The sequence below is a fragment of the Sturnus vulgaris genome, chromosome 1 (genome assembly GCF_052056855.1).
Source record: "Sturnus vulgaris isolate bStuVul1 chromosome 1, bStuVul1.hap1, whole genome shotgun sequence".
Lineage (NCBI taxonomy): Eukaryota > Metazoa > Chordata > Aves > Passeriformes > Sturnidae > Sturnus > Sturnus vulgaris.
In genome coordinates, this window is record NC_142243.1 from 121,702,442 (window position 1) to 121,721,590 (window position 19,149).

Consider the following 19,149-nt stretch of genomic DNA (forward strand, 5'->3'; position numbering starts at 1 on the left):
CTCAGACATTCCTTTCAGTTGCAGTGAAATGTTTAAAAATCCCATTGTGTTAATCAGGAAAAATCGAATGTGTCCCACATTAAAAGTGACCCAAATCTGAGCAACATTGTTTAAAACCATCAGTTTTCTATCCCTCCTGAGACCAAAAAATCAGACAGCCTTATTGTGCAATATGATGCATGGAGCGAAACCATGAAAGAAACCAATGCTTCACGTCTAGTTCTTTAGAACTTCTTGCAGGTAATCTGAAATCCCCATCTTGGGAATCCCAAGGGCTTTCTTAGCTACTAGTCCTGTTAATTCATGGAAAATGACTAATTCAGAACTGAAAAGCATTGCACTGTAAGACATTACACAGTAAAATATTACTCATTTTACAAGTGACCTCTGCTGTGAAAATTTGGTGTTTCAGTTCAATTAAATAGCTGTGGCAGCTAGAGTAAGCCCTCACGCATAATCTAAACATCAACACACCAAGATCCCCGTAGTTCTGCCAAAGGGTGTGAAGAGGGCTACAACAATCTTTTTTAGTTTGGACTTTTCACGTTTGCTGAAAGTTACTGTCTCAGGTCAATTGCAGATGAAAAAAACCCCACCCCCACACCAAAAAGCATTTTGAACCACACCATAAGCACTTTAAAATACAGGGAACAAACTCTGAAACATCCTAAGTCCCTAAGAATGCTGAGTACTGTTCTATGTCAACAATTTTAAAAGTCTAAGAGGATGGATTAAAGTTTTAGCTAGTGAAGGAATCTCAATGAGTTAGAAGCTAAGACATGTTTAAGTTTGATGTCTTATATATAGTATGAATTACGTCAATGCAAATCCAACTGGATGATATTTACACATAACATACCAGTTAAAATTATAATAGATGTATCCATAGATATTGGCATCTCAACTGGAGAAAGAGGGTGAGGCTGAACAGTTCCCTTTAATATAGCTCTACCAGGAGAGAGGAAATTAATTTAATTTCCAGAAGGTGCAAGCCTAGTCTTATAGTGATGTGGTCTCTTGTTAGGAAAGTAGTTTATTAAGTATTGGAAGGATTTTCAGTTTCAAGCTTTCATGAGATCTTTATAGAGCTCTTGCTGAAGCATGGTCGTAAGTGAGGAGAAAGAATACGAATACTGTTATATTTGCAAATGGATAATGTTACTCTCCAGCTGGATACAACTGTGTCCAGTTGTTATTCTTACTGGTGGGATGCAATTGCTGTTGTTCCATGATGGTAGTAGTGGCTCCTTGACAAATTTCTTCAAATGTCCTTTGTATGTATTAGAAAACTTCTAGAAACAGCTGCAGGCTGAAGAGAGGTGAAACCGTTTGCAAGTACTTATGAGTTTGAGGGGGGAGGGGAAGGGATGGAGAATTCATAAGGTAAGCTTGGAGGCCTTTTCAGTTGGAAAGATTTCAGATAGATAGATAGATAGATAGATAGATACTCAGCTACATTTCTCCTGTTTGAATTGTGAACATTCTGTACATATGCTACAGTTCAAAATGCATACTGTGTGTATGTTTCATACTGCCAATGTTGTAAGATGATATAGATCATATTTTTTTGTCTTATGAAAATGCAGAAGACTCAAAATAAACTTTGAACAGTATATACTGCAATCTGTACAGTATTTTACACATCACAGTGTGATTTTGCTATATGCAGCACATGGACAAATGCCTGTTCTACTGGGTAGCTTTCATGTGCACAAGGATTTAAACTCCCAGTCTTAGACAAGAGCAGATTCTCTACCATTGAAACACCAGTGACATGTGTTATAAGCAACAGCGGGAACAAGGCTTGCTTTTCCACTCACACAGCACTACTCATTCAAAGGTTATTTTCAACAGCTTATAGCTTTGATCTGCTATAACCATTGCAGTTGCAATAGTTCAAGGACATTTTTGCCTTCAGTTCAAGTGTGCATGAATTACTTCAACCAAAAAAATTTATGTATTTTTTTGTGAACAATGCTAGAGAAAAATACCCGTGGCAACATTTTTAGTGATTTTGAGAAATGGCAGTGGCATTAGACTTTGAAATGGGGTCAACAAATTAACCTCTGTGTCAAAGATAATCTGTCCAAATTTATTTAGGTTATAAGCCCCACAAGAAAAGAGGTTTTGTACACTCTAATGACCTGCTGGACCTTTGGGGCTTCATTCTGTGAAGATGCCACTGGAACTGGGTCTGCTTCCAGCTCTTAGCTCAGCAGCTGTTTTCTCTGGAAGTGAAGCTCTGAGCTAATAGAGATCAGGCTGAATTCAGGGCAATGAAACTAAAAGCCTTTTTGTTCCCTGCTCTCCGTCTCCCTTCCTGCTAGAATACAGGCAAAGGAAAATGCAGTGATTTAAGTGTAGGATGAAAAGGCTTACAGACCTCTTAAATCTTGCTTGATTCAAGACTAATAATTTGATTCTCACTTTCTGTTCTCTCCTTCAAGTACACACCAATCTGCATTTAATGCTTTTGTAACACAGCACTGCAGGCGCTCTCCCATGGCCTCCCGTGTCAATCACAGCTGATCAGCCTGAGCTCTGAACAAGATCTCACGCTGAGATGGCTGAGAAGTCCCATTCATCCATCCCTGCATGTCAAATGTTTGGTCTTATTTCCCACTATCATGTGGAATACCATGCCAAACACATACTTGCTACATACACCAACATATGGACTCATCAGAAAAGAAAAAAAAAAAAAAAAAAGAAGCTGAGAGGTCTACAGGGACAAGGACAGAAACTGAATAGACAAAGAGATCATGAATGAGAGCCAGGAAGGGGAAGAAAAGAGGATTAGGAACATATGAGGGTAAACTGAGGATAAATGGGCAAGATGAAATCTGGGACACAAAGGAAAAGAGATGACAGTAAGAATAGAAAAGGTTTTGAGGAGGTGTGTGACAGACTGGCAGCTGTCTTGGTGTAGAGATTGGGATGTGGAGTTGTGATATGACTCAAACATGAAATCCAAGAGCAGAGGTGGAACTGGAAATGAGTGGGAATGGTAGTATGGGAGGGGAGAAGCCAAGAGGACTTAGGTAAAAAACCTCCAATACGGTTCCTACAGTTTGTAGGCTGAGTTTCACTGGGAAAGAAGAAAGGAATTTGGGTCAAAAAATGGCTCTGGGAAAACGTAAAAGTGATGGGCAAGATGATTAAGATAAGAAGCGCCCAACAGAAAATGCTATATCTTCCTAGCTGCAATTTTACTTTATACAACTGCAGAGCTTCAAAAGACATGGTTCTGTTTCTCCATACTGCCATCTGTGCCACAAGCCATGGAAGCCCATCTTTTCCATTCTGTTAAAGCTATCATGTGGTCACAGTGAGATCTGGTTACTTCCTAATCTGGCATAAAACTCATATGCTGAAGGAGAAGAAGGAATAGCTAGCATGGCACCATTGATTCCACTCATTCTGAAGCTGAATCTTTACCTTTAGAAGGAAATAAACTGGCAGTCTAAGATGTGGACTATGGAAAAGTGAGGCATCCCATCCTGGGAGTTAAATAAAAAGAGAGCTGTGTTACAGATGCCATGTGGAAGAATTTTCATATTTTCACTCTGGATTTTTAATGAGAAAACTTTAAGACATACTTGTGTCTACAAGGAAATAATTTAGGAATGGACTTGACTGATAAACCTAGATTATGTAGTCAAAGAGACTGGAGAATTCCTGTTTATTCTTTGTTGCAGCTGGAAACCTGGTGAGGCAAGGAGGTGACTGCTAGATCTGTGGCTGTCCTGGATAAATTAACTAAAGATTCTCTTTCACAGTTATATTCCATCCATTTCTGTGGATAATTTCTATACCATCATACCATGGCTAATTATCTCATAGACTCTCATTTTCTGCAGGTCAATATGAGAGCTTAGGTCTGACTTCCCAAAGTGCTAAGCCCATCAAAAGCAATATGTATCTATAGTATCTAGCTACAAAAACAGTGGTGTATTAAGGATTTGCCCTTGGAACATGTAAAGCACTCTTAGCATAAAAACCTCCAGCATTTAACTTCCCCACTAATGAGCATCCATGAAAATATTAAAGCTGGTGTAGCCTAAACAGGATTTATATTTGCAATATAGTCAGGTGCTCAGTTGTGTGCACTGAGTAACCTAACAAAGTTTTGAAGAATGCTATATTCCCTGCACAAGATTATATATGCAGAATTTGGCAAAGTTATAGTAAAAAATTAATGTAACTACATTATATTTACCTTGGTTAAAGGCCTACAATTCTGGGATTTTTTAACTTTCTAATAGCTGACTTTGTAACATTCAAAATGTACTTTTTCAGTGCTATAATTCAGTTTAATTTGCCTTGGGAATAATGCAGCCTTTGCTAGCAGCAAATATTTGGGACAACTAAATAGTGTTTGTACTATTATAAAAACAAATATCATGTATTAACTCATTAGCTGGCAGGTGTATGTATATAAACAACATCTGGACATTTTTCATTTCCCTGGAGTACTGAACATAGCTATAGCTCAAATTGGAAGATAGGAGGGCGGATGAGAAAAGAAAGAATGTATGTATAGAAAACAAAGATTCAGCTCTCACAGTCTTGTCCATTATCAGGACCAGTCAGCAGGAGGGTGAATATCCTGTTGCAAACAGAAACAGTTCAAGAGAAAGTGTAAAGAGTACATGATTACGCAAGTGAGAAGAATGAATGAAGATTGTAGATGAAAAATTCCAGAACTATTAAGAAGTGTGTTATTGATGCACGGTGATGTAAGAATATTATATGAGCCAAATGGTTAGACACAGAAGCCGGGAAAAGGAAGACAGTAAAATCCAGACAAGTTTATCATCATGATCAAGTTTGTCAAGGATGATCATACAACTGTGATTCCACCTACAGACATTTCTGAAACCCCACACAGGGAAATGCAGGAAATACATGATCGCAAACCAAATGAAGTCAGTGGCTGGGGTATTGCCCTAAAATGAGTAAGTATTCACGTCATGAATGCTAGCCATTGCAAAACAGGGCAGATACATATAGCAAATACATTTTAAAAAATAGAAGTGTTTAAACAGGAGACTAGACCTGCTAAACTGAAATAAAATCAGTAATACACTCAAAAACTTGTGAGCTGTCTTGGCAAGAGCAAACAAGGTGGAGCAGTGCTGATCAGATCAAAGTGCAGTGGGAAATGTTTCAAGAGCAATGATATGTTACTGCTTACATAGAAGTTAATCAGCAATAAAACACAGCGTAATTATCAACTAAAATCACATTATATGTAAAAAAGTGGAGACACGCACCAGTTCCAAATGCATATTTGTGTTTTAACATTCACACTGTGAAGAAATGCAGTTAACAAATCAGGTTTGAAGGAGGAAAAGCTCACATAGACTTAAAATGTGACTTGGATAATATGACTCAGTCACACAATTTCTAAATCCTGCTATATTAGACTAGAGCTGACAATTATTCCAAAGATGCTAACTATACTCCTGCACAACCAGTTTTTCTTCTTATTTCTAATTTCTGAACCACAGTTTGTCAATATATTGCTGCTGCAACTTTTTAAACCATGCCTTTATATTTGTATTCTTTGGGTGTTGGTAGCTTACTGCAGTGCTTGTTCCTCTGATATTGCGTGGTAGTAGTGGTCTTGCTGATCAGTCATATCATTAAGATGTCTAAAAGATTTGGGTTTATATTTTATTCTAGTTAATAATTTTAATTAGTTTAACTGTGAAAAACGAAAAGCAAAACATTGTGGCACAGGAAATTTGGAATGTACCTGGAGAGTCCAAAACTTGGCTTAGCAGTCAGTGGTTCAGAGCTAATGTGCAATCAGTTAAGTGAAAGGTACTTGGTACTACTCAGCACTTTTTATGATTGACTTTTAAAAACCAAATCAGATGTACTTCAAGATGACCTGTATGTTTCTTCTTTCTTTTCCAATATTCTCTATGTTTATTACTTTAACTGTTCCTTCTCCTTGGGAATGGCTTCTTTCGAAGCCAATACAGAAACTTTTGAATCTCAAAGTTCACCCATAGATTAAAACCTGGAGTTGTTTTCTTCCACCTATCTGGGACATTTTTGACTGACCCTCCCATTCTTGAGGTGAAGACTTTTGATTTGCCCATGAATCAGCTCCTGATGCACCAGTTCTCAATTGCCCATATCAAAGCAAACCAAATCTGAATGCGTCCTTTGATATTTAATGAGCAAGACTCAGCTTGCTCATGGGGCATGTAGGTTCTTGTGCCAGAGACCTCACAACAGGCCTGGGACATAGGCTAATGCCTCGTCATTATGTTACATGGATTGTTATTTTGTGCTGCAAATCTGTCAAAGCCTAAAGTCCTAAAACTGTTGGGATTGCTAAATGTGTGACTCCCCGTGTGTGGGCACACCTATGGGAGGTGGCGTGATTAGAGGAATTGGGTGGAGTATGGGGTAGAGTCTGTACTTTGGACTCTGTCCTAAAAAGATACTTTTGCTAAATTATGTGTTCCAGTGAGTGGAAAGAGACTAAGTTCAGGCAGGTCTGAAATGGGACCTCAGAAGTTACTTTATCTCAATTTCTCCTTAAAGAGTGAAGCAAGCACAGATCCTTCAAAAGGGGAAGTGGGAAACAGGTATGCAGCCAGCCTATGCCCAAGTTACTTTCCAGGTTTGTTGTAGGCTAAGAAACTGCGGCCATGTGTACCTTGTTACTGAGGTCTCTTTTGACTGCCCTCAGACTTCTCTTTACTTCATTGCTGCCAGTTTGAACAAACAATAGTGGATAGTAATCAGAGGGCCTTAGGAGAACGGAGAACTTTCCAGTAATGTCCCTTATCCGAGCCCCTGGGAGACAGCAGACCTCCCTGTGAGTTGGGTCAGGTCTGCATATCAGACCCTCCATTCCTCTTAGGAGGGTCTCCTGTCACAACTATCCTTCTTTTCCTGATAACAGAGGAGGTCTTGATGCAGGTTGCAGGTGGTGTTGTTTCAGGAGGCCCCACCCTTTCAGACAGCTCTTCCCCCACCTCATCAGTTGTTTGGCCTTCTAGATTCAGAGCCTCATACCTGTTAGAAAAGGCACCAGTCCTACTTGCCAAATTCAGAGAAAGAGGAACCTTCTTGTTGTACATGCAGGATGTGCCTCCAGCCTTCATCTTTAACAGGCCCTTGGCTAACAGTCCTTTGACTAATAACCCTGCAGGGTTCTGAGTCCATCTGTTTCTTCACCACAATGGAAGTTCAAGACTCCTGGGAATCTGAGACTGTAAGCTTTGCTGAAAATAACCAGTGTATCTCTTGCTCATTCACTCAGATACTGCGTAGCCTGTTCACTTCTTCCTGTAGCTCCACCTTCCACACAGCTCCTCAAACACAGCACACTTTCTGCAAAATAACTCTTTGTCATCCCAACCTCACAAAGAAGCTTCATGCACTCCTGACAGCCTGTGTCATCTACCATCACAGGTCTGGTTGGCTGGAGGCCCACTGGCACGGCTGGGCCAGTGACCCTCACGGGGAATCAAGCTTGATGGCATGTCAACACCACAGCTAAGAAAGGTTAAACTACTACGCTAAAAACCCTGGAGCTAAAAGGATCTCTTTGCTCTTCTTTACCAGGTATTCAGTCCATTTGCTGCCTCTTTTGGCTCTACTGGAAGGGTTGGAGAGCAGCCCTTCTTGCATGAGCTGCTGTGCAAACTGATGTGCCACACTCCAGGTTGCTCATGTGCCCTGGAACCATCTAAATCTCCCATGCTTGCTCCTGGCACTGCCCCTTCCTCTCCTGGTTGGTTGCTGAGGGCTTCCAAATCCTGACAAGCCTGGGGGCTGCTGTAGGTGTTCCTGAACAGGGAACCACCCCCCCCCCCCCCTACAGCTCAATCTCACACCCTGGACTTTCCTTTAGTCACTGCTGCTTTGTGGACTTACCCAGGTTTCAATTCAAATGATGATTTCATACTTTGAGTTATACTCTTCAAAAGCTGGACTAGTCAAAATAATATATTACCAGATGCAGATGTCAGTGTTTTAACCAAAGCAGCAGTCTTCTGGTCATATCCCACATGAGTGTGGAAAACCAGGCCAAAATGGAGCTCACAAACACCAATCAAACAAATGACTACTATAAATGTAAGCAAGTGGGAATAAATAAAAAAATTCCCAAACCAGAAAATAAGTATTTAAAAAGGTAAAATAATTGTTTGCCTTGAAAAACATCTGTAATCTTGTCACTTTTTTTCCCTTATGAGAAGGAAAATTGGTGGTGAATGGGTTACGACATTTCCTTGATGCAAACCTTTTCTATACAGAGAACAAAGGCCTGATTTCCAGCTCAGACTACAATTAAGTGCTCCCACTGTTTGTATTTCCAAACCTTCCTCTAGCCATTATTTTGTTTCTTCTGCCAGGTCCACTGTTCCCTGTCTTTGCTCTCTGCTTGATGTTCTGACTGTTTCTCATTTGCAAATCATAGAATCATAGGAAGGGTTGGAAGTGACCTCAAGGGTCATTTAGTTCCAATCCCTTTGCTGTGAGCAGGGACACCTTTTACTAGACCAGGCTGCTCAGAGCTTCATCCAACCTGATCTTGAACACTTAGAGGAATCACAGCTGGCCTCTGTTTCCAGAAACATCCAGAAGCCAATGATATCTTCCTACCCACTTTCCCCAGTTTTAATTTCTGAGTGAGCTGTGGTTTGGGCTGTGACTTTCTTTCTCTCCCATTACTCCAGATAAAAGCATCAGTGCTCCAGCATTTGTAAGAGGAGAATCTGTGAAGGTCGGTAACCAGCTACATCAGCTTTAAAGATGTGCCATCCCAATATCCATTATGCCCTTGTATTATATTCAGAAGCACTAAATGGATATATATATACATATATATATTTAATAAGCCCTTATGAATTTCAAACTTTTATATATTCAGAATACAAATTATCATATTTCTTTCCTTATTTTGGAAAAGGTCCCATTTAATTGAAAAACAAGTCTTTCCCATTGTTTTTCCTGATAGCTTGCAGACTTTTCTATCTCCTTTTCTATCACCAATTTTTTTATTACATGACAGAGGCTGGTTAAAAATATAATGATACCATGATCATTTTCTGCTGAATTCATTGTTCACTTCTGTTCTGAAATTTAGCTGGCACCTATTTACATTTCTGTGGTATTATATTGAAATTATCCTTAGAATTCCATGCATTTTTTTCTAAGTAAATTACAATTTACTTTTTAAAAGTACAGGAAATGCCTATTAGTGGCACTGCATAACTGGTACATTTTGTGTTTCTTGAGCTTATCTCAAAGTTAGAGTTTACTTCTATTTGCATTTAAATTTCTAACCAGTGCTTGGCCTTTGAAGGAGAACAAAAAATGTTTGCTTAAAGAATCTGTTTATATCAGGTTGCTTGTTTAAATATCCCAATAAAAAAATTCATTCTGTAATCATTAAGTTGTATTTTCCGTTATATATATATTTTAGAAAAAAGTTGGTCTTCATTCCATATATCACTATCATTATCTATAAAAGCCTGAATGGTCTCATTGAACTCAAATTGAGAGACTACTGAAGTTCAATGACAATAGTGAGAGGCATCTCCTGGAAATTTTGTTCTTGTAACAGATACTATTTCAGCACTAAGAACAACACCAAGGACTTGAGGCTATATGTCTTTCACATTTAGAATTCCTACCAAAGTCAGGGGAAATCTTCATGAAGCAGAAAAGTGTAATAGTACAATTATTCATCTGCTCGAAAACGGCATATTATTCTAACACCTATTAAAATTGATACCTTTATAAGTTTCTATCTCAACAATTTTGAAAGCAGTAAAATATGTGCAGGAATTGTTAAGTATATTTTTCTTTTCTGAATAATAAAATTTTGCCCTTAAAAGTTTACGGAAAGTCAAATACTAGGCAAATATTCTCTCCATACTATAGTATGCATCTTTCTACACTGTTCTTGTAAGCAAAACCACCAGAAATTATAGAAAACAACTACTAAATAAAATTCAGTGTGTCAATTCACTTTTATTTTAAAAAGAAATTTAACTGGCACTAAATCAAAGCATTTTATGTAGTGATTTATTGGCAGTGCAACATGTTGAGTTTCAAGTGAGTTGTTTGTCTCCTGAAGTGGATAGGAGAAAAGACACTCTGAAATTACACCTAGAAGATGTGAATAACTCTGGTACTTCTCGCTCCTTCATTGCTTAACAATTAGTGTTAGTTATTGCAGATATGAAAATAAGGACTTGTGTTGAAAGTGTACGCAAATAACTTTTCCATTTTCTGACTCATGTATCATCTGCAGATGACAGCAAATGGAGTGAGGCAACAATCACTTCATTTATTATCTGTATGCATGGGAGTGTCTCTCTCTCTCTTGTCTCCAATACAGCTCTGCCAGGATGGGGCTATGACCCAGAACTCTGAAAAGTAAATATCATCATACTGGCTATCGCAAGTGGCCCACTTTTTTTTTTAGGAAGCAATTTCTGTCAAAAGCAATAGTGTAAGCTACTAGATCCTTGCAGAAATTGGTTACAGAATAATTTATGTAAAGGCTGTCTCCTGTTTCCAAGGGATATTGTGCTTCTGCTTGGAGCAATGAGAAGGTATGATCCTTCCCAAACACCCTATTTTACTGTAATATTTAGTATTGTAACTATGGGCTTAGTTATTTTTATTATTACCCTGTTGATAACCCCCCATTTGCATTTATAGATCCTGTTTATGTGTAATAATGATTGGAGTTAGAAATGTCTGATCCTGATCTCATGACCCTTAGCCTTCACCTTGAAAGGTTTTGTTGTCACACTTAGCTTAGAGTCAAAAGTGTACTGTATTATGGCTCCAACATCTTGGCAAAGAGCTGCTCCAGCCTGAGGGCTGCCTCAGCTCCACCTTCAATCTTTGGGTCTGGTCCAGCGTTGTGCTAGGGAAAGGTGCCAGATCAGTGTCACCCGAGGCTGAAGTTCTTCCATACATTCATGAAAAGGCAATACCATGGGTCATAGCAACGCTAGACTTTTCACACATCTCAGCAAACAGTGCTGTACAGAAGGAGCCATGTCTTCCCTGACAAAGTGCTTCAACCACTGGGTCGTTCAGATTGATCCAAAGAGTCAAGAGCCTCAGTCCTTCAGCTTAGACTGAGCAGTCCAAGTCCACTAATTTATTTGATGTTGCACCTCTATAAACAGCTGCCTAGTGCAGATAGTGCTTGTTTTGACCAAGAGGTAATATAGGTTCAACAAAACATGGAACTAGATTCCAGACTGCTCAAACCAGTCAAAACAAGTCAAGTGTCTTTCCTAAGCCCAGCCTGCACTGTCCTCCCTTGCTAAAAGGCTTCTCTGTGCTGCAATTTGGCAGTCAGCACTGAGAGAGAATTTCAAATTCAAAGATCATCCCGATCTTAAAATGTCAACAAAACACCTGCTCTTCCAGTATCAGGAGGACACTGATGAACCACAAATGCCATTTTTAATTATGTACAGATTACTATATGGGAAGTTTAAATCACCTATGTCAAATTTTTGGTGTAAACTTATAAAGCAGTGAGTGCTTAGTCTGCCAAAACACTCAGGAAATGCCTTCTAAGACAGGTTACTGGTAATACTCAGCAGCACAGACCCAACAGTGCCCTGCTCTTTCCTGTGACAAGCAGAGTACTGATCCCCAACATCTCCAGTGCCTCAATCAGCCTCTCTTTTAGATGTATGGCGTTTTGAAAAGGAGTAGCTAACACTAGGTCAAAACCAGAGAGTTTCTTTTCTCTGACAATCCTTTCTGATTCACAGGATGGAAATGCTTGTGGCGCAGGATCATCGATAAGAGCTGAATGCAGAATAAGTTTTTCATTCCAATGAGCAGACAGAACCTGTCTGTGTCCCTTAGGTTCTACCTCACTTTTGTTTATCAAGTGATCTGATGCTTGAATTGTTCTTACAGACTTTGCTTTCGATAATACAAAACAAAACAAAATGGAACATTGTTGTATTGAAAGCAAACAGTAAGCTCAAGCTGTGGCCTGGGGTTGGGTTTAGGAAACAGGAGAGTAATGTGACAGTGATAGGGGTTATAGAGAGAAATTACTCTATCTCACCCATGGAGATATTGAGCAGCTGTCTGACCTGATCCTGAGCTGATGATGGTCCTGTTTCAAGTGAGAAGCCACAGTAAAAAATGTCTATAAATAACTTCCAAACAACATGTAATGTGTGTTCTGTTTGCTGCATTCTTAGGATTACTGAAAATACCATTCTGATTTGAAAAAGAAAAGCAATTGTTAAGTCTGGGTATTTAAATTGAACAAAAGCGTTTTTTCAGTGGTGACTAACAAAAAAGGAAGAACAAATATAGATTTTAATACTGGTATATTAAAATGAAAATTTACATGGCTACAGTGAGTTACAGTGGGAATGTCTCCCTCCTCACCAGTCCACAGAGGTTTGCACATATGGTAGCCCACTTTGAATTGCTTGGAAACTTTATCACAACATTTGCAAAAAGTGATTTGTGTTTTGGGACACTAATTCATTTTTTAGAAACTTTCTTTTTATTTACTGCTAGAGGTGGGCTGAAGCCAGTTGTGCCTGAAATGAAACCAAAAGCCTCATGAGCAGATGGCCTAGCATGTTCAGCAAAAGTGCTATCTGAAAATGTGATGTATTCATCACTAATGAAGAACCTTGAGGACTATCCTTTCTGATTTCCATCAGCCTCTGAATGTGTATGATTCCCTTATTCTCACAGGCACTGCTGCGGATGAGATATAAGAAGCATGAGTAGCACTAAGATTTGAAAGTCACAATTTTTTTTTTTAATTCTGTATGAGTTTGTTTTCTGAATGCCTAGCAGCACAAATACTTCTAAGGGTTGATTTGTCTATATATATGAACTGGAATATACCTGCATATGTAAATTGAAACCACACTAAATGGATATTATGATATCCCTTTCAGTGTCTTTAATGTAGGCTACCTCAAGGTTAAAGTTTCCTTCTCCATCCACTCCTTTCCTCCGATTAATGTAATGGTTGCCTGGCTTCCAGTGTCAGATCTCAGTATGGCTCCTGCCACATCATCACCTGTCATTTCAACACAGCCTATTATGTTCAAGATCAGGACACTTAAGTAAGTGTGTTTTAATGGACAAAGGTGAATATGTAGGTGTCTACTGATAAATTAGTTAAATTTATATAGTTAAATTCCGTATGGTAAATGGTGACAACTATCCTTGAATGGACATGAGGCATCATTAATGCTGGGCTCCACTCAGCATAGCTCTTCAGTAAGCACCAAGTGGACACTGAAAAGCAGATGTAAATGCCTGCAAAAGAAGTTTAAGTTTAAGGTGTTTAAGTATGGAACTGAATCCCACCCTGGTTGATTGCCAGCAGTACTTTTCCTTTCTCCCCAAAATTGTCACTCAGTCTCTTTGTATTTCCATTTCACTTGTTTACCTGCTCCCCTTGCTCCTACATGTCTTGTTTAATTCCTTGTTTTGTTGTCTCATATCATCATTTGTTATGGAACAATGTGTTCAAAATCTGCTCTTGAACAAGACAACCTTTGTTCGTACCTGGTTGAACTGTCGCTCTGATAAAGTGCCTTCCTCCTCCTGACAGTAAGTTTGACACAAATCATTTATCCTCTCACCTCAGCTTCATATTTAATGTACAAACATGTTTGTTTGTTTGCTTGTTTGCTTGTTTTCTGAGGGAGGGAGATTTGTCATTAAATTTTGGTTCTGTTAAAGAAAAGTGAATTTTTAATAACTGATTAGTGTTTTAGCTATCAGTTTCTAAACCAACACTGCCTACAGTCTTGTTAACATCCTCAGGCATGCTAATTTTTAAACCCTTTACAATCAAAGAGAGATGTGGAAGTTCAATGTGTCTCCTGATTTTTGTAAAGGGTTTCCTCCATGGTGGTTTGTGACTGTGTCTATATGAATAACAAAAGAACAGTGAAACAGAATCTGTGTGCAATGCACAAATTATGATGATAACACTGAAGAATCCTCACATTCCCCCAGATGTAGCTCTCCAAGCAAATATGAGAAGGCTAGCTCATGTACAACAAAACTAGATGCTGTATTCGAAGCATCATTGTGCAAGTTTAAATCTGGAATGATTTCATATGCTTTACTCCAGTCTAACTGAGATCAGGATATGCCTGTATGATCAATAGTGTAGGCATGTTGACCTAAACCTTCTGGAAATAAATAAATACTGTCAGGAACAGTCCTCTTGCAGGGAAACAGACAAAACCACCTGACTTTAAACAGACTTTTAAAAAACACATCTCTTATGAAAGCTCTTGGGAGCAGGAGTTCTTTCAGTCTCCCGGGGCATAGCAAGCAAAGCAAGGTAACTTATCTTGACACCAAGTCCTCGAGCAGCAGATCTTTTGGGGAATGAACAAAGTGCTCTGTAGAGCCAGCCTGGCTTATCATCAGAGTCATCTGTATCCTTGAAAAGTACAGCTGGGGTTAGGGAAGCTGCAGAGAACACTTAGACTGACATGCTTCTCCAAGCAAAGGAATCATCATGACTTTAGTTTCAGGCTAAGTATTTTTAGTGTTCTTTGCTCCTGAGGGGTGTTTCTATCATAACCCATTGATTTGCATGGAGCTTATTGTTAGATATAAAATTGTTGGTTTGGTTTTTTTCTTTTAATTATTTTTTCTTTAAAAGGAGAGAAAAGTACTTGAAAAAATTCCATGCTTTTCAAGAATTTTCCTTATTCCACTAACCCTGTGTGAATTATTTCCAGCAATCCTGAACTTTGAACTGGGAATCTTTATCATATTAAATAGTTACTATGTTGTGAAAATAAATATATAATATGAACGTGTATAAATTAAAAAAAAGTATTTATTTCCACTGTTTTGGTAATCTCATGTAATTCATTGACACTTTGGGAGTCATGCAATTTAATGCAAACAATACTCAGTTGACCAGTCTGCCAGGAGAAATAAGTCTGTATTGTAAGAAAATAACAAAGATTTTAATTTTTTTGTCCTGGTTTTCTGATTCCTCATTAAATAGTAAGTTACTTTTGACAGTTGTTCATTTTTAATTTTGGCCATATGGAGGCATAGTGAAAGGATGTTTCCAACATTCTACCTATCCAGGATTACCAAAAATGAGGGAAGCAAATGCTAAATTCACAAAACCATACAGAAATGAATTTTTCATTAATTTTTCCCTCCAGAGAAAGTAAAAAAGAGAATTTCCCAAATGTATTAACTGAAATTCTCATAAAACTTAATCAGACCCTGCTAAGCGACTCGAAGCAGGAAAAACTATTGCAATCCTGTGGTGAGACAGTAGGATTTTGAGAGGTGGGCGTTACTGGTTCAAATGAGGGTACTTTTCTTTGTACTTCCCCTTGAAATTAATGTTTACAAATTTATGTTTACAAATTAGTGCAGTTTTGCACCAAAACTCCAGTTTTGATTTTTTTCTTTTTAAAATCATATTTGTATAAGCTAAACTAGTGGTGTACAGACTGGAGTGTGGATGGCTTCTGCTTTTCATTTACGTGTGCTAGCAACAGAGAAGTTCATCTGTTTTCTCAAAAGAGAAAGGAGAAGACATGTGGCTCCACCAATACTTTGAGGCTGATATTCCTGAAAGAAGCAATTCAAAAGCTAACATTTCATCTGTTTGTTTACTGCATGCCAAAGTCTGGTTTTCTCAGTTGGTTGTTAAACAAAACAGCTGTCTACTACACATCTGTTTACAAAACATATTACCAGATTGTGCAATGAAAGATTAGGGAACCTTGTTTTAATTTGAAATAAGATAGTGCAGCAATCTTAGATCCAGTATCTGTCCCTGAATCTTTGCTTTGCTGTGGAACAGTGCTGACCAAGTAATGCTCTATATCTTCCTACTGTCCTACCTAATGGTCTAGACCATGTGGCAGCAGCCTTTGGTCATGTTGTTTGAAGACTGGGGAGACCAGTGATGAAAAGACAGGTCAATGGAAGATTTATCCTAATTTTGCAAACTAAAGTAAATACATTGATTAGCTGCTTATGTATTTTATAAATCATGATTGGGAAGCCTAAACATGGGATTTGAAGACCATTGACAAGAGGAATGTTGTTGTGCACAATCTAAACCTCTTCTTTCACCATGGACTGAAGTGTGGTGATTAACCTATCCTTTGTCATGGACTAAATGTGTGTTCACAGATGGATATTGCCCTTCAGCTCATCTGAGATAAATAAAAAAGCTGCAAGAATCTCATGGAATGTCTGAGCCCTTACTTCTGATTTGAGCCTAGCTTCTATTTGTGTAACTTCTCACTGCCTTCTTTCATTTTCTCCACATTTTTGCATAGGTTGAAAATAATTTCTTCACTTGTGAAAGATATTCTGCTGAAAAGTACTTGCAAGGTCTTTGAATATGTAATGCACTGTTCCATTAAGTGAATGACCCAAACCCTGTTTGAACGAAGGCCTATCTGGTTGCTTTCTTTTGGGTGGTTGTGTTGTGAAGCCCTAAAAAAACCTCCAGTCATTAAAAAGCTCTCAGCAGCTGTTCTCTGAAAATCAGAGCCACTGAAGACAGTTGCAATACCAGTTATGTTCAGATGGTTGTCAAAGCGGATCTGACAGAGCTTACTGGAGGCAAAAAGAAGCAGTGACTTTCAAAAACAAAACAAACAAACAAATGAAAAATATGAAGGAGAAAAGAAAACAAAACAAGATACTAAATAGTTAGAGATAAGAACAGACCTAACCTCCTCTAAGTAAACTCTCTCCCCCAGTTGATCTGGACCTCTTGAAATGTTCAAGGAGATATATAACCAAACTGCAATGGCTCTTGCTGGGACAAGTTTTGTGGCTGTATATAAAAATTATTTTTTAAGTATGAAACTCACTCCTTTATGTCATGGAAAATTCCCACAACTTCCAATTTCTCAAGGGGAATTCCAGGCACACCAAGTGAAAATTGTTTAAAGGAACATCTGTTTTGTCTCATAAATTATGTGACAACCTCTTAATAGAAACACTATGTGCCTGTATATATTTCTGTGCTTTCACCCATTAATTACTGAGAATATTAAGGTTCTATTTTGCTGTGCTTAAGACATCTGGTACCAAAAGAAGCAGCAAGGAGAAGGGAAGCATGGTTATGTTATTAGACTCAACAGTCCCAAAGTACTGATCAGCCCTCATTACTGTCTGTTGTTTCCATATTAAGTTAGTATTTAATGTTCAACTCACTGAATATACATACATATATAAAATGAAGTATATCTTTTAAATAAATATATGTGTTCTATTGTACAGTATTTTTAATGAACTCAGTTTATAATAGTCAACAAAAGCATCATGTGGTCAAAATTCAGCCTTTTATAACCAACTTGGTAACACATCCAAATTTTAATCTGGTGTCCCTGGAAACACCAGCAAGTCTTCCTTAGAATTCAATACTACACCAGGAAGAACACTGAAGTCAAGCTTTTCATTCAGTCCTGTGGTCTTCATGTGCTAAACAACCATCAGGTGCAGAACAATCAGCCCTGTGATGGTGGCAGTGATCTCTCCACCATATTCCCAGTGATCACAGCCAAGGAACGGTGTTGAACGCTGTGCTAGAGTGAGAACCAACATTTCAACACTTGGACCTGGCTTCCCAGCCTGAGCTGGCCACAGCAATGCCAGGAGAGAAAAGCAAATTATTGGGAATACCTACAGGTTTCTAAAGAAAGGCTTCCACTTTATGCAAAACTAAAACAGCTCCAAATTCCAACATCTGTTTTTATGCTTTAAATTACCCCAAGTAGTTTCTTCATTTTCCAAAACTGCGCTTCCTTAAAATGCCTCCTATTACACTATTACATTTTATTGTGCATTAAACATCTGGTATCAACAGCCTAAACAACAAAAAAGCATGATTATGCTGTCAGACTTAATAATTCAGAAATATTAACCAGCTCTTATACTATCAGGAGTTTTTTCATGCAAAATTGGCCCTTAATGTGTATTTTGCACTTATGAGACTTTGCACATACCAGCATAAGATAACAGTGTTCAATCTTTCATGTAACTAACAGAGTTAATTTGCCTAAATGAAATCACTTTATCAGCAATACTCTTGCCCCGCAAAAACCAAGGGATTATCATAGTCTGTTAAAACATACCAAACTGTGATCTGGAAAATGGGGGCGGGAGGGACTTCTTCTGTGCAATAATAGATTAGGAAAGCTATTTAGCCTTAAGCAAACTTGAGAGCTATGGAGGCTGAACCATGTGGAAGGAGACCATAAAGCTCTTTGCCTGTTCAGTAACCAAATGACTGCTGCTTAGTTAGCTGTAAGCTTCAGTTTGAGACCTTTTGCTCCCATATTTAATTAAAACATCATTGTCATCTTCTGTGAGTACTGAGCTGTAATACTGCAGGCCTATTCAAGATCTGTTTCTTAATTGGTCTTAAATAGGTTAATTGCAATTCAAAGAACAAGTCATTACCAGTGGGATGCAAGTGTATGATGCAATGGGACAGAGCATGAGCTATTGGCTGTAATGCCTGATGAACAGCATAGTTATTATTTTAAGGTTATGGTTGGAAACATTTTTATTACATAGGTTTCTGGAGTTTCCTTCACATCCTCCTTCCTCCTTTTGCTCTGTGAAATCTATCCTGCAGCTGTTACAAACTTCATGTTCACTGCTTGTGTGTCTCTGCACTAATGAAAGGGCTGGGAACCTTTGGTGAGTGGCACAATACAGATAATGGAGAGTTTCAGAGACCTTTTTCTTTCCTTTAATAATCAGTTTCAGACTCAAGACAACTAAACCAATGTGAGTACCTATGAAGTCTCACTGCCTACAGAAAACAGCCCTTGAACCCCCAGGGGTCCCAGATTGTCTGTATGAGAATGGTATGAATATGTACCAGGGATTTAGTGGCAATGCCATTGCATTATGAACACTTACAATCAAAGCATTCTAAAATGGCTCTGCAAGTGTTTTCTGACTTGTCTAATATCACTTGATTGAATAACACTCGCAGCTTTGTTTCTCAGTTATACAAACAGACACAATTAATATATTAATGTTTCCGTGTGATGGGCTCCAGAGAGCCAGCCTTTTCAGGAAATCTTGAAACAGTGTGGTATATGGAAAATGTATAGTTATATA